Source organism: Rhododendron vialii, chromosome 2a (genome assembly GCF_030253575.1).
Source record: "Rhododendron vialii isolate Sample 1 chromosome 2a, ASM3025357v1".
Classification (NCBI taxonomy): Eukaryota; Viridiplantae; Streptophyta; class Magnoliopsida; order Ericales; family Ericaceae; genus Rhododendron; species Rhododendron vialii.
Genome location: NC_080558.1, coordinates 10426226 through 10441872, shown reverse-complemented (window position 1 = coordinate 10441872; position 15647 = coordinate 10426226). Strand labels below are relative to the sequence as shown.

At 39.2% G+C, this 15647-nt stretch overlaps 1 pseudogene; it reads right to left on the bottom strand.

Annotated features, from left to right (window-relative positions):
- Positions 1 to 1296: 1296 nt before the first annotated feature.
- On the bottom strand, positions 1297 to 3059 carry LOC131315772 (crocetin glucosyltransferase, chloroplastic-like; annotated as a pseudogene).
- Positions 3060 to 15647: the final 12588 nt, after the last annotated feature.

The following is a 15647-nucleotide window of genomic DNA, read 5'->3' as shown; positions in this document are numbered from 1 at the left end:
GGTTGTACACGCGGTGAAAATGTCTACGCGCTTGAGTTCCATTCCCAGCAACCCCCATTTCTTGGTTTTTTTTTGTTTGTTTTCTATTTTAGTTTTACCTCTCTTTTTTTTCATTTTTGTTCTACTTCTTTCTTTTATATTTTCATTTTTGTTCTATCTCTTTCCTTTATTTCTCTATTTTTGTCCTATCTCTTTGTGTTTTCCTCCCAATCCAAAATATTACGAAAATCAAATTTCTAAATTACTGTATTCTTTAGTTTTTCTCTTGACTTTGGCATTAATCTTATGGTTGCCATCGCGATAGTTGAAAAAGTATTTTTAGTCATGAAGATTGTCAAAAATCGATTGCGGAATAGAATGAGTGATCAATATTCAATGATTGAGCGATAATTTAGTACTCCATCCATCCCATAATGTTTGTCCGATCCACAAAACGAGGATGTAAAAATTATAAAATTTTTGCAAGAAAATTTCAAATTTCTTTCAACAATTCACTAGATATCGATGGGTTCTTTTAATTTATGGAAAAAGTTTGAATTTTTTCTTCAAAGAAATGCATTATTTTGGAGTTTTCATTTTGCAAACTGGACAAATATTTTGGGACAGTGGGAATAGTATATATACAGAGAAATATTTTTTAAGATTGTAAATAATAGATGCCCCCAGTATATGAAATTTCTGGGTCTGCCACCGGTGCCGCCCATGTGTCAGTTGAGATTTATAATTACATGTTCAACTCACCAACACACAAACTCTCGCAATCTTGAGATGTTATGAATCAAGTAAACACATAAAAAAAAAACGAAAGCAAGAAAAGATAACAGAACACACATATGTACAACGTCTGGACAATTTACCTACTCCTCCGTTGCCACACCAATTTACTATGAGTCGATGAAACTAACCACAGGAGCTCTCTCTGCAAGATACAACAGCCTATTAAGACAAGTAAAGACTACATTCTAGCTAAATGCTTTGAAAGAGTAGATTCTGATTCGGAGTTAGTCCTCACTTGTGGAGGGGCATGTTGAACACAACATAAGTAGAAACTTTAGAATATAGATCCGTTTTGATTTCCTAAAACTTCTTAAACAATCCTTTCTTACATTTGTTATACTCCCTGTTCCCCTAAGGCAAATAATTAAGTAGTTATTTATCGAATAAGTACTTATTTTCGAGTAACAAAAAAGAATACCAATGTGAACCCTTTTTTCCTATTGTCCCGTACATTGAACGGGCACAACGCTAGTATTTTTTTAAATTAAGAAAAAAATAAGTACTTAACAAATAAGAACCTTTGTCGCTAAATCAACAAAGCAACGAATTGGGATTAGAACAAGATGCCACTTTACTAATTGACAATAGGCAAGCATAAAACACCAACTCCACAACAACTTACTGGAACAGAAGAACCATACATTTCTAAATCCCTTAGCGCTTAAAGAGACCAGTTTCGTTGAACATTGTTTATTTTACTAAACTAACCCTGATCTCTTCAACGAAAGTTTTAAGATTTTTGTTGGATGATCCACCTTCCTTGCAAGCTTCTCTTCCCAAATCCTTCCACTTCTTAGCATTGTTTCTCATTTCATCTCCTCCCATCACCACTTCTATGCACTTTTTAATCTCATCGCTCTCCACAATTCCTTCCTCGTTTCTTGTCACTCTTACCCCTGTCTCCCAAACATCCTCAATAAGCTTTCCGTTTGTCGCTTGGTCTGACCATTGCGGAAAAGCCACCACTGGAACCCCGGAAACCAAGCTCTCCAAAGAAGAGTTCCACCCGCAATGAGTTATGAAACACCCAATTGATGAGTGTGACAAAACCTCCACTTGAGAACACCATGGCACTATCATCCCTTGTTGTTCCAATTGCTCTTTGCAACTCAGCTTTTCTTCTTCTGATCTTCTTACCACCCACAAAAACGGTCTTCCGCATTGAAGCAACCCGTGTGCAATCTCTTCCATTTGTTGCGTCTCTATAGCAGAAAGGGTTCCAAATGCTACGTATACTACAGATTCGCTTGCCTTTGTGTTCAACCATTCAATATAGGCTTTTGAATCTTGAAAGAGATCTCCCCCGAAAGAAGTGTCAGATGGATCCTTTCCATCCAAGAAAGCTGAAGGGATTAACGGTCCAACGGCAACCAAGTTTAACTTCTCGATTGCTCTCAGGGCCGCAGCCTCCAAGGCGTCAAAGGTGTTTACCAAGTACTTTGGGATTTGCTTCTGTATCGAGTATCTCAAAATGCTCTTCAAGCAACGGAAGAGCAAAATTAAAAGTGTTTGAAGCGAGCAAAAAAGAGGGAAGGTCGCGGCCAGTGAGCACTGGCAGCCCCGGTAATTCAATAGACCATGAGGGGTCGTTCATGTTTTTTCCAATAGAGTCTCCATAACAATTGATGTAATAATAGTAAATACCCAAGATGGTGGCTGGTTGAATCCAAAGGAAAGTGGACGACACATGAAGGGCACGCGCAACTTGGCCTACAAAGGGGAGAAGTGTGGTGTAGATCACATGGATAAATGGCCGGCCTCGTTCAGCCTCTGATTTAAGGAGTTTTGCTATGGCCTCTGACCCGCGGACCCTAAGCTCATCCGCGTAGCGATCGCTTATTTGAACTCCATCGTCGTAGCCATCGGAGAAGCCGGAAAATGTCAAGCCCTGTGGAGTAGCGGAAGTTGATTTGCTCATGCGATTGAGCGCAAAAAAGGCGGTGACAAAAGTGACGTCGACGCCCATTTTGACAAGGCGCTTGGCGAATTGGAGGCTGGGATTTATATGCCCTTGGCCTGGAAATGTCACCAGCAGGAGTCGAACAGTACTGTCTTCCATATCTTTTCTTCCTAGAAAAAGAACTTTGGTTTTCAGAATTTAGGTAGCTAAAGGCTTGACTGTGCATGGAGTTCCCAAAGCGTGTTGCACATATTTAAATGAACTCGTGACCAATCCGGGATGATTGTTCTAATTAATTTGAAGGGTTTTAGACTCGTACTCTACCAGATATTTTAATATCGGTGAAGCAGCACACGAATAATTTTTGTTGATAGCGACACCAGGAGTGTGGAAAGAGCAATGTTATGGTGACTATGTTTGAGTATTACGTTTTTTGGTATAATGTGAGGTGTATACCACATTTATAGATATTTTAATAAGTTTTACAGTAGGAAAAAAAGTTAATGATCAAATAGAAAATTAGGTCCCATTCTGCTAAGGTTCATATTTTTTAAATACATATTTTTTGCTTTACAAGACAGGTCATTTTCTTATAATACATCATTTTTAATTCAAAAAATACGTGATTATTTAAAAAATACGTGCTTATTTTTCTTAGCGGAACGGGGTCTTAGCCGGATAGATTTTGCTTATGTATGTCATGAGCTGTATTTATTGTCCTGATGCAAATTGTAAACTCTCGGCTCTCAATGATTTGATTCTTGTCTTGTACGTAAGAGGGCCTTCATGACTTCCCTTTCCTGGTTTGAGTACTCTCTTGCGACTCTAATATTATAGAACAGCATGCGTAGCATGCTTGATTCGCCACTCTTTTTTTTGGATTGATCGGGAAGTTGTGAATTTGAGTCCTCCTAAAAAAGTTCATACCGCAAGATCGTGAGTTCAAGTCCTCTTGAAAAAGTTTATGATGCTCGGCTCCTGTTGTAATCTCTAACTTTCTAACCTCCACTGTAACATTCTACCGTTTTGAGGTTCTTTGTTTTCTGATGTGGGCCAGGTTGTTGAGATTTTGTTTTCTGGGGTAGGGCATCGGTTTTGGTTATTGTCTTTGCTCCTATCTTTGTTCTATGGCTGATCCGGCCGGGTTAGCTTCTTGCCATTTTGTTTTGGTCTGGTTCGGCCTTAATTTGGTGTCATTTTTTTTGCTCAGCAAAACGAAAATATTATTAGCTCGAAGAGGGTACATCGAGAGAGAAACTCGCTAAGCGCATACACTTATAAACGAGGGAACATAACACCAAAGACAAGAGAAAATTAAACAAAAGCTGTCCAACAGAAAATTGGACTGCAAATCCCCTTCCAAAACGACTACACCTTCACCTTTCTCAAGCCGTCAAGATAACCCTTAAAGTCCTCCACTGAGTACACCTTGATATCGAACTTCGCCTTAATCCACATAGCTACCCTGGTTTTAATTAACTCTCCAAGATCCTCCACCCGCCATGACGCATTGTTGAAGACAATGTCATTCCTTACCAACCATAAAGACCAAGTGGTGGCATGGAAAGTTGTTTCCCACATAAACTTCTCCAAATTTTTGAATCCCAAACTCAGCCACCAAGTGAACAAGTCTAATAGGGTAGCAGGGCACACCCAATAGACATGCCACCAATCCAAAATCAAAGACCAAACGTCCCAAGAAAATTGGCAATGTAAGAAAAGATGATCAGGTGATTCCAAATGAGAAGAGCAGCGAGGACACAAAACCAATTGGCCCTCAGCTATCATATTTCTCGAAAGAAGAACCGATCTCGAAGCCACTCTATCCTGGATAGCCATCCAAGAAAAAATTTCCACCTTCGGAGGGCTAATATTCTTCCAAATCGAGCCCAGAACCCAATTGCTATCATATTCCTCTTTCTCCCATTTATTATAAATTGATTTAACGGAGAAAGAATTATCAGAGGCCCATTTCCAACTTAGTACATCTCTCTTGGATTGATCCAATTGCACTGACTGTAATCTCAAGAGTAGGACATCAAATTGCTGAACCTCCCAATCCCTCAACCTTCGCTGGAAAAGAATATTCCACCTACCATCACCTCTTGCATCCTGTAAATCACTGACCACCATATCTTTTTGAGTGGAGATTCGGTAAAGGCGAGGGAATTCCTCCTTAAGCAAAGTGTCCCCTAGCCAAACTTGATTCCAGAAATAAATCTCTTGCCCAGATTGAACCACCAGTCGAAACCCCTCCTGGAGAATGGAACCGATACCCGAGGAAGTATCCCCTATTGAACATATGTCTCTCCACAAGTTGGATACCTTACCAGATGAGGGTAAGCAAGGAAACCAGCATCTTTGCTCCAGCTTATATTTACTCTTGATTACCTTCACCCACAATGAGTCTCGGTCTTTGCTAAATCTCCACCACCACTTTGCCAGAAGAGCCAGGTTTTGGATCCTCAAGTTCTTTACCCCTAGCCCTCCATATTCTTTCTTTTTGGTAATTACCTCCCATTTAATCAAGTGAAGCTTTCTCTTCTCCACCGAATCGCCCCAGAAAAATTGTCTCTGAATCTTTTCTAACACCTTTGCAACTGAAACCGGCATTTTAAAAATAGACAAGAAATAAATAGGTAGACTGCTCAGAGATGAATTCATTAGAGTAAGTCTACCCCCCGAAGTATTGAATCTCCTACGCCATATGCTGAGTCTCTTCTCCATTCTTTGAACCACAGGATCCCAAGTTTTGATTCTATTCGGATTAGCACCCAAAGGTAAGCCCAAATATTTGATTGGCAAATGATCAATTTTGCACCCCATAATCCTGGCAAGGGAAGATACAATCTGGTGGCTCACTTTGATACCACACAAAGAGCTTTTGGAAAAATTTATCTTCAGACCCGACATGAGTTGGAAGCATCGAAGAATTCGTTTGACATTTTCCATCTCCTCCCCTTCATTGTTGCAAAAAATAATTGTATCGTCCGCAAATTGAAGGTGAGAAACCACAATCCCATTTTCCCCGATCGACCCAATTCTTGCTCCTTTAATGATGTTTAACTCCCTTGCCCTTTCTAGCAAGATGTTAAGTCCTTCAACCACCAAATTGAATAGAAAAGGTGATAAAGGATCCCCCTGTCTCAACCCCTTCTGAGTTTGAAATTCCTTTGATGCAGAACCGTTAATCATCACCGACATGGACACCGTAGACAAACATTCCTTAATCCACTTACACCATTTCTCCCCGAAACCCAATTTTGCACTTAGATCTAGAACGAAGCCCCAATTGACACAATCATAGGCTCTTTCAAAGTCAATTTTCAAAATCAATCCTCCTTTCGAGCTGTTTTTCCAGCTATGAATAACTTCATTTGCTATAAGGACCCCATCCAATATTTGTTTTCCCTCAATAAAGGCTGCTTGGGATTCACCAATAATAGACGGTAAATGGCCTTTAAGTCTATTAGCTAGGACTTTCGAAAGCACCTTGTAAACCCAACCCACCATACTAATGGGTCTAAATTCTTTGAAAGATCTAGGGCAATCTACCTTCGGAATCAAAGATACAAAGGTTGAGTTGATACCTTTAGTGAGTCTGCTGTTAACATGGAATTCAGCAAAGAATTGCAGAACCAGATCCTTCATAAAACCCCACCCTTTTTTGACAAACGAGAAATTGAAACCATCCGGGCCTGGGGCCTTAAGACTGCCACAATCCTTCACTGCCACAAGGATCTCTGCCTCCTCAAACAATTTTTCAAGCTCATTTGAAATAGCCATGGATAGAACCCTAGGAAAATCTCCCCCCAACATTGCCCTATACCTCCGCTCTTCAGTAAAGTTCTTGCTAAAATGCTCCACGGCAGCTTCCTTTATTTCCATCGGATATTCTAAAACTCTGCCATACATCGAAATTGATCCCACCATATTCCTCCGAAACCTATTATTTGCAATGGCTTGAAAATACCTCGTATTTTTGTCCCCCAATTTCATCCAATTCATCCTTGATTTTTGTCTCCACATACTTTCAGCCAGCCGGGATAGTCTCCAGAATTCAGTTTTAGCCTTGCATCTCAAGGCTTTCTCCTCAATGCTAAGATCCCTCTCCTCCACGACTAGATCAAATTGATGAAGCTCAATTTCCTTCTCCTGTAAAGCTTGGTTAACATCCCCAAAATCCTCTTTATTCCACACCTTAAGCTTATTTTTAACTGCTCTCAGTTTCAGCAGAATAACATGACCAGCCCAACCATTCACCTGAGTATTCTCCCATGATTCCTTGGCAATTTCCATGCATTTCGGATTTGATAACCATATATCCATGAATTTAAAAGGTTTAGGTCCCCAATCTCTACCATCATCTATCAGCATAATAGGACAATGGTCAGATATAGGCCTATGAAGCCCCCATTGAAGAACTTTGAAGCTGTCCAGCCACTGTTGAGAGAGCAAAAATCTGTCCAACCGACTAAGGATAGCGTGGTCCTGGTAGTTAGTCCAGGTGTACTTTCTCCCAATCATTGGAATATCAAGAAGTTCCATAGAATTACAGAATTCCACAAAGTCTTTCATGCCCCTTTCCATTCGAAAGCAACCTTTCCTCTCATGGATAGATTTAATTTCATTAAAATCACCCCCCATACACCATGGAACAACAGAATTTCTCTTTAAAGCAAGGATATCATCCCACACTACTCTCCTCTCCCCCACCTCATTCGGAGCATACACATTAACAACACAACAGGGAAAAGTATGATTAATCACACCATGCAAAACAATAAAGGACCTTTGGGAAAGGATATTGTCAACTGAAAAAAAATCCCTATTCCAGATGGATAAGAGTCCCCCGGAAGCACCAACTGCATTAGTAAAAGCAAACTCGAAATCTCCGTTACCCCATAACTTCTGAACAACAAATCTATCAATGGATTCCAATTTGGTTTCTTGAATAAAAATCATTTCAGGCTTCCTCTTTTTAATAAGTTTGGAGACAAATCTCTTTTTAACAGAACTCCCCAAACCCCTAATGTTCCAAGAAATTATCTGCATAAAAAACAGACCTGCACAACAAACACCACACGAGGAAAAAAAAACACTATCCTCGAGCTTCTCTCTCCAGAGAGGCCGAGTATTCCTGAGCCTCAATCTCAATCATATTAGCCAGAATCGCATCGTCATTAGCACGAAAATTAATACCCAACTGACCTCCAATCGCCATGGTAGCTCTGACCTCCCTTAGGACCTCTGGTTCGCTGAGGTTGGGCTCGCCCGAAGAGGAGGAAGAAATTGAATCCAGCTGCTCGGAATCTGGAACCACCTCCTCACTTATACTCATCAAATTTGATAGCTGTCTACGTCTTCTTCGTCTGCATCCAGCATCATTCAGGTCCACCATTAAACTGATACTAGGAAATTGAGAAACTCTCACCATATCAATCGATGTTCCGGCACCACTTTCCCCCAAATTTCCTTTTAGTTCACCACCTGGCGATTTTGGCAAAGTCGTCTCTGGTTCCTTTCCTCCTAACTCAGCTGAAATCTCACCCTCATATTCTCCTTTTTCATCAGATTGGGCGGATCCAGCACCCAGTGTAAAACACCTAGCTTTATCCAAATTAAAGAGGACCCCAGGCCCACCATCACCGACAAGATCCAATGCCCCTTCTTGGGCCAAATAAAAATCTGTGGATAAAATATTACCTTGGGCCGAGTGGCCCACCCCAGACTTATCCTTAATTACCTCTTCCACCGACTCCTCCACTCTGGATTCAAAATCCCCAGAGCTGTCTTGGTTGACTTCTATGACATGCATTAAATGCATTTCTGCCTCTCTATTCTTCGAGCCCACGCCTCCTCCATCAGCTTTCCCAGTGGAAGAGTCCCATCCTTCCCCAACCACTTGAGTTCTAAGGGCCCTAGTTTTGAGATCCACGTCACCATCTTCTTTCTTCTTGCTGCTGAAAACCGATGCTCTGGTTTCTCTCAACAGTTGTCTTCCCCCACCATCTTTCTTTGGGTAGAGGGCTTCAACCTCATCTGGGGAACCTACGGAGGACGTTTCTGAAACCCTTACATCGTAACTCACTCCTTGCACCTCCATTTGAATCCATTTATCAATAGTATTAGTCTCCTCCGTGGCTACGAGGACTTTCCCTTCCATGAACGCTAAGTCTTTAAGAGTGGCTTCGTCGACCAAAATGAGAGCACCCCATAACTCAGCTATCAGTTTGAACGAGGTTGCATTCCACACATTTAATGGAACTCCCTTGCAGCTAAGCCATACAAATCTCTCCTGGCATGGCGGCTCCCCCCTCCATGGTTTCACACTTTCAAACCAAAGATTCATCCAATGACTTTTAATCATCTCGTCCCTAACCTCTGTGTTTTGGAAAGTAATCAAAACAACTCTTCCACCCAAAGATCGAAATTGAGCCACTCTATCAGTCTCCATACTGAAACTTATATTCAAAGTCGTCATAGATACCACTCTATGCATCACTGCTACTACGCTCCTATGGAGCCATCCATTACCACTTGGTTTGATCTTTAAAATACACTTTTGAGCAGCCACCGCTTTTGAAGATTCTCCTTTTAGAACTTGAGCAAAAGATTTATTATTGCCCCTGAAACTACCAACGAGCTCAGCCCTACTATTCTCTATCTGCCCCACCTCCTTACCGAAACTTCGACCTGGATTTGCCCCAAAATTGTTTCCCGTCTCCTTCAACAGGGGACACCTGGTTTGACTCACCCTGCTGGAATTCATTACATTCAGTCCAAAACTGGCCTCTTTAACATAAAGACGATCATTCTCCACCCATATTCCGTTCATTCTTGAGATTGCCATGCTAGCTGCCCCGAAGCAATCGTACCTGACAAAACCGAATTTATTACCAGTACTCTTGCTTCTTTTCCGTGGAATAAATACATCCTTAACTTCCCCAAACTTGCTAAAAGCTCTCTTGAGCCAAAACTGGTCCTTGAGTTCAGGGATATTGTCAACAAACAAAGTGAAAGTTTCCTGATTCCTTTCCCTGTTCGTCTTTATCCCCCTGTGGTTCCTAATCACTGGGATCCATCCCCCACCTTCCCCACCGAGGTGTCCTCTGTTTGGCATATTCTCACTTTCTCACTTTCTCTCTCTCTGGGATTATACCAACGAGTAGTTAATTTGGTGTCATTACCTGGGGCCTTGGCAATAGTCACTACTGTCAACTCCTAGATTCGACTTCAGTGAAATGTCTCCTTTGTGGTTGTCTTAGGCGAAATTCACCCTTGCCTGTGTGCTATAAATGAGTTTACCAGTGCCCCCCCAAGGATTCAACGATCTCGCCTTGTAAAAGTAGCACTACAATCTACAAAACTATTGAACCAAATTGAATGTTGAACTCTCTCTCGAATGGAAAAATAATTCAGAGCAATATGCGGAGTAATGAAACAAGAGGGCACGAATTTTTCCGAAGTATGTGGAGTAATGTAAGGGGTGTAGCATTTTTGTGTTTTTATAGCCATTAAAGTGAGTACTATGTATTCGGGGTGGTGTCAAGAAAAAGATGCAACTATTCAAAGTGATCTTGGCCGAAGAGACGCCACTGTTCGAAGTGGTCTTGGCCGAAGGAACACATCCATAATATTAAAGAAATATTACTTTCTTTGTTGTTCATTAAAAAAAAAAAAAAAACAAGACTACTTTTCGTGAGAAGAGCTCCGGAGAGCGACCATTGAGTACGTTACTAATTTTTTCCATATCAAAATAAAGAAATACAGTTAATCTTTATTCACTCTAATTTTTTTAAGTTATACAATTTTAAGGGTAAAAGATAGAAAGAAAATTTAGAACGGCTTTGAAACAACTAGTGTAATATGGTCAATGATTGGAATTCATCTGAACTTATGGGAGGAGTTTCGTTTATATATATTACTAGGTGCATCGCGACGTGCAAGGCACATCTGTCATGCCCGTTGTGGAAAACGGGTTTTGAAATCGTAAACGAAGGTGAGTGGAACAGAAGTTGAATGACAAGTTTGATACGCCTAAGTTGTTTGCATAAGTTTGTTACACAAAAAGATGTCTACATAAAGTTGTTATGCATAAGTTTGATACACAGACACACTCCAAGTTTGTGGTTAATCCAAGGCTTTGCTGACAGTTTTATATAAATATGATTGCAAATAGCGTGGCATATTGAAGTAGAGTTCGTGGGAGTTAGACGAAGCAAAAGTTTCTGAAGTGGAAGTTGTTGCTACCAAAAGGGTTGGTTCTGGAAAGATAGCTACTCAGTTGTGGTTATAGTTGCTGTGAAGCTGATGGAGGAAGTTGCTCTTTGGTGTTGTCTGCCATGTGAATGGGTTCTGATTTGGTGAGCTGGCATCAGTTGGGCTGTGTAGATACCCTAATTTTGACTTCTCAAATTTCCTTGATTTGTGGCTTCGAGGCTCCCCGATGATAATTTGGATTAAAACAAGCCTTAGACCGATTAGAACCATGCTTCTCGAAAGACTTTAAAAGGGCAAAATAAAGTGCTAAAATCACTGTAAAGCGCTCGTAACCACTCCCGAGCGCTCAAATCTATTTTCCAAATTCTCAGGGCCAGCTCACTCCAAAGCGCTTAGGAGTGATTGTCCCGAGCGCTTAGGACCGCTGTGCTGCCCAATAGATGCTAAAGCTCTCCACTTTTCACAAAATACATCGTTGCAGCCGTTCAACATAGGTATTGCCCTGCACCACACTCAACCACAGTCTGCAGAGAATCCCATCATGAAGATTTTCCCTCCCAAAATATTTTTTATTTTTCTTCATTTGATTCTTCAAAATTCAAACCATATGCTATGTTTCCCTGTAAATACCCTGATTACCAGATGAGGAGGGGAATTTCAAAATCAAAAAAATCAAAAAAAAATTCTCGCAAACACGCACCAAATAAGATTTCATCATACTACTCATCAGAGGATATTATTTAAGTCCCTAGCTATTAGTGTATGGTTCATCGATTTATTCGAGTAAATACTTCATGAGAAGCTTATCGATGAACAAAGTAGACGGCTACAAATTACTAAATTCCATGTAATTGCCAATCTAGCTCAAAATTAAAGCAAGGGTGTCAGAATATGATCATACCTTGAGAAAGGGGAAGCAAGCGAGTTCAAAAGAAGAATAAAAGTAAGCATGCAGAGGGCTTCTAATTTCCTCATTATCTTTCTGCTCTGAATTTGTTGCTTAGTTTTCAGTTTCCTATGAAGATGGGAAATGATTTTGCCACTCAAAAAATGAAGTGACAAAATCAGCAGCCATGAAGATAATGGTTTATGCTCATCTCAAAATAATAATAATAATAATAATAATAATGTTATATGCTTTTCTCTAGGCCGTAGACTCTAGTTATAGTTTCGGTCCTCGAATTCCATGAAGACTGTTTCGGTCCTCGGATTCCTAGGAATTCAATCCCATCTGGACCATGTGCACCCTAAATTTGTGGGGTGCTTAAATACTGATAGATACCTATCCACATCCACGAGTGTATATATATGTACACACACACACATTTATACAGTGAGTTTCTATTAAGGGATCCCTTAACTTGCTAAGTTAAGGACCTCATGAGTTTGACATTATTCTTGATCAAATTTTGATGATTCGAATCATTCAATATGTTTAAAACGTGATTTTAAGGGTACACGTGAAAAATATGACCAGGAAGGGTTTAATCCGAATAGTTTTAAATGTCATTTTTAGAAAAACTGTTCGGATTAAGTCATTCTCAATCATATTTTTTGTTGGTCTTTCGCGAGGAATCTTAAAATCACGCACTGATCACATTTAGTGGTTCGGATCATTAAAATTCAATCGGGAAAAAGGAGGTTCTCAACTTAACTCAATAAGAGATCCTTTATTGGAAGGGGACTCTGTGCGCGCGCATGTGTATATATATATAAGTTTATGCGTGGGCAAGTCCTTATAAAAATACGCTGGAAACTTGGCTATTATTGAACTGGTACAAGAACAAAATTAATAAAAGTCTTCTTCTGGCTGGTTATAGGGCCTTTTCTTAGGGGAAGATGACAAGGCTGCCTTGTATGGCTTCCAAAACGTACAAGATTATATTAATCTCTAGCCAAAATTTACACAAACAATTAATAGGGTCCATTTTTTTTTTTAAAAGCAATAGAAATTTAATTTATTAATCTTTAGATAAAGGTACAAAGATTAATAGGGTCCCTTTCGTTATTTATTATTATTATTATTTTTTGGAGAAGTCATGAAATTCATATACAAAATAAGACCTCGAAATACTCTTACTCATTTTGCTCCTCCCTTTTCTATATAACTCATTGAATTCAATATAATATAATGGTTCAAGATCTTAAAAACTTTAGTACTCTAGCGTTTGCATTTGCATTTGTTAATAGGGACCTTTTTTTACATTTGTTGAGTCTCCATGAATCACGATGTCGTTTTTGATAGGGTTTTTAAATAATGATAGATTCCAATCCATATATAAATAAATGCGCGTGGGCAAGCATGATAAAAATACCATTTGATGGAAACTTGGCCATTATTTAACTGTTACAAGCTAGCATAATTTAATAAGCAACAAAGGCAGACGCACATTGTGTGGCAAGGTGGGTCAGTTGACTTCACTGGATAAAATTTCCCCACGGAGGTGTATATAGATTTTTTGACATTTTGGTAATTTTGTCCCATGATCCTATCTATCCCGTTTATATCTTGCCCTAAGTATATTCTTCAAAAATTACAAGCTTGACCAACTATTAGAGTGCTTGATCTGGCAGTTTTTATTGAACGGTTCAATTAAAAACTGTTCAAATCAAGCACTTTCCGTTCATATTTTTTGTTAATTTCTCGCGCGGACTTTTAAAATTATATTCTGAACATATTGAATGATTAGGATCATTGAAATTTATTTAGGAAAGGGAAGTCCGCATTTTAAAAAATGAGATCCATAAAGGGATTAACATTGTTAAATGCTCAATCACTTATCAAAGTGGAGAGTAAATTTCACCTACCAATAAAGCATTTGTTTTATGGAAGGTGAGTTTCACTTACCGATGATAGTTGTACTTGATTGAGAAGATGTGTGTTCCAATAAATTTAGTTATTGCTAAAAGGTTACTAGTTTTGATTATTCAAGAGCCAAAATTTGGTTGGTTGCTAAGTTTGGTTATTCTAATGTAAGCATTTTTTGAGCAAACATTGCTAATTTTAGCAACTATTTAATTTTGGTTATTCCACTACGGATGCTCTTAGAGCATCATGGTAAAGTCTTTTTGAGCTTTTTGGAGAGAAATATTCTGTGAAATAGGCTCCTTGAGAGTTGAGACTAACTCAATCTCAAACAGATCTTTCAAACATCAAATATTTTTGAACTCATTCTTCAAATTCCATCTCGTCTCTTTTTCTTTCACTTGTTTTCATTTTAGCAACTTGAATATAAATTCCCAAAATTTTTCAGAAGTTTCTTTAAGTCGTAATTTCTTTCTCTTAATTCTTGCTGGTGAACGATCCCAATTTTTCGAGTGCAATTTTGTTCACCCTCCTTAAAAGAGGGTGAACATTATCCTATCTCTTATTGGTTGAAATGGTGTGGATCCAACTATAAAGTGATGTTATGTTTACCATGCAATACACTTTTTTTGGTAAGCATGACATCACTAGTGGTGGGATCCGCATCATTTCAACAAATAAGAAAGAGGATAATGGTTACCCTCTTAAGTGGAGGGTGAACAAAACTCAACTCCAATTTTTCGGCCAATCTCCACGGAATACGCAGATAATTATTCACCAGGTGGTGCAGCAAAAAAAAATACACTGGGTGACAACTTCTCCAGGGCTGGAAAAGGTTAAAGTAATTTGATTTGAAAATACATAATAAAAGAAGTTATTGTTGGAAATCTCTCCCATGTGTGGAGTTATGGGAGTGAGGTTTCCTCTGCCGAAAAGAAGAGACAGAGCCTTGGTTAGTCACCCATGTGGGGTGAGGCCATGCATGATGCGTGCATGGTTGGTTTGTGTGCCATATCTCAAATTGCCCGTTGCAATTTGACTCCCTCCCTTGCCTTTATATTGCTTGTTTGTACTCATCAGTAGCTGAGAGGGTGAGTAGCAATGTAGAGTGCTGAGAGGATGAGGTAGAGTGAGGAGTCGGTGTGGCTTCCGGCAGTGAGCCGGAATGTTGCTTGTCGGAGAGTTTTTTATAACTTTGTATATGTGAGTTATATAAAGTGAAATTTTTTCTGAAATCAGTATGTGTTGTGTGCGTGAGTGATCCCTGGGGCACAACAGTTATTGCACATCACGTGGTTATTTAACAATTGTTTTTTTTTAAATTGTAAGTGAAGTGATTAAGCATTAAAGAAAGAGGTCTAAAGTAATATTAGTTCATACAGTAATGCTAGATACGAATGCCAGCTATAGACAGATATGCAATTACAGATCCTAAGAGAGATGTATGTGAAACTACCTGATCGGCGCAGTTCCTGGATTTCAGATCAACGGTGACAGAAATGTTCAGAAAATATTTGTACACACACGCTATATATAGTGAAAGACTTTTTTCTGTCGGCATGAAGTAAAAGATAGAGTATTTATTTTGGTTAGAAAAAATTAAGGTTAGGTTTGTTTCGATGTAAAATGTTTTACAGTTTAAAATATTTTTCATGTAAAATGTTTTTTCAGAAAATAAACTTCAAATTTTTATTTTCTGGTGTTTGGTTGATAATTGAAAATATTTTAAAAAATTGACAAAATAGTGCAGAGAGATAGAGAGGGGCTTCAACGGTGGAGAGATCTGAGAATATTGGAATTGAATGCGGGTTAGGACTAACGATCGAAGAAATTGGCAATGAAAATTGCAGTAGAAGACAGCGGGTTCATTTCGGAAAATAACTTATAGAAGATTCAAGGATAAGTCATTTTCATCCAATTAATAGAAAATGCTTTACATGT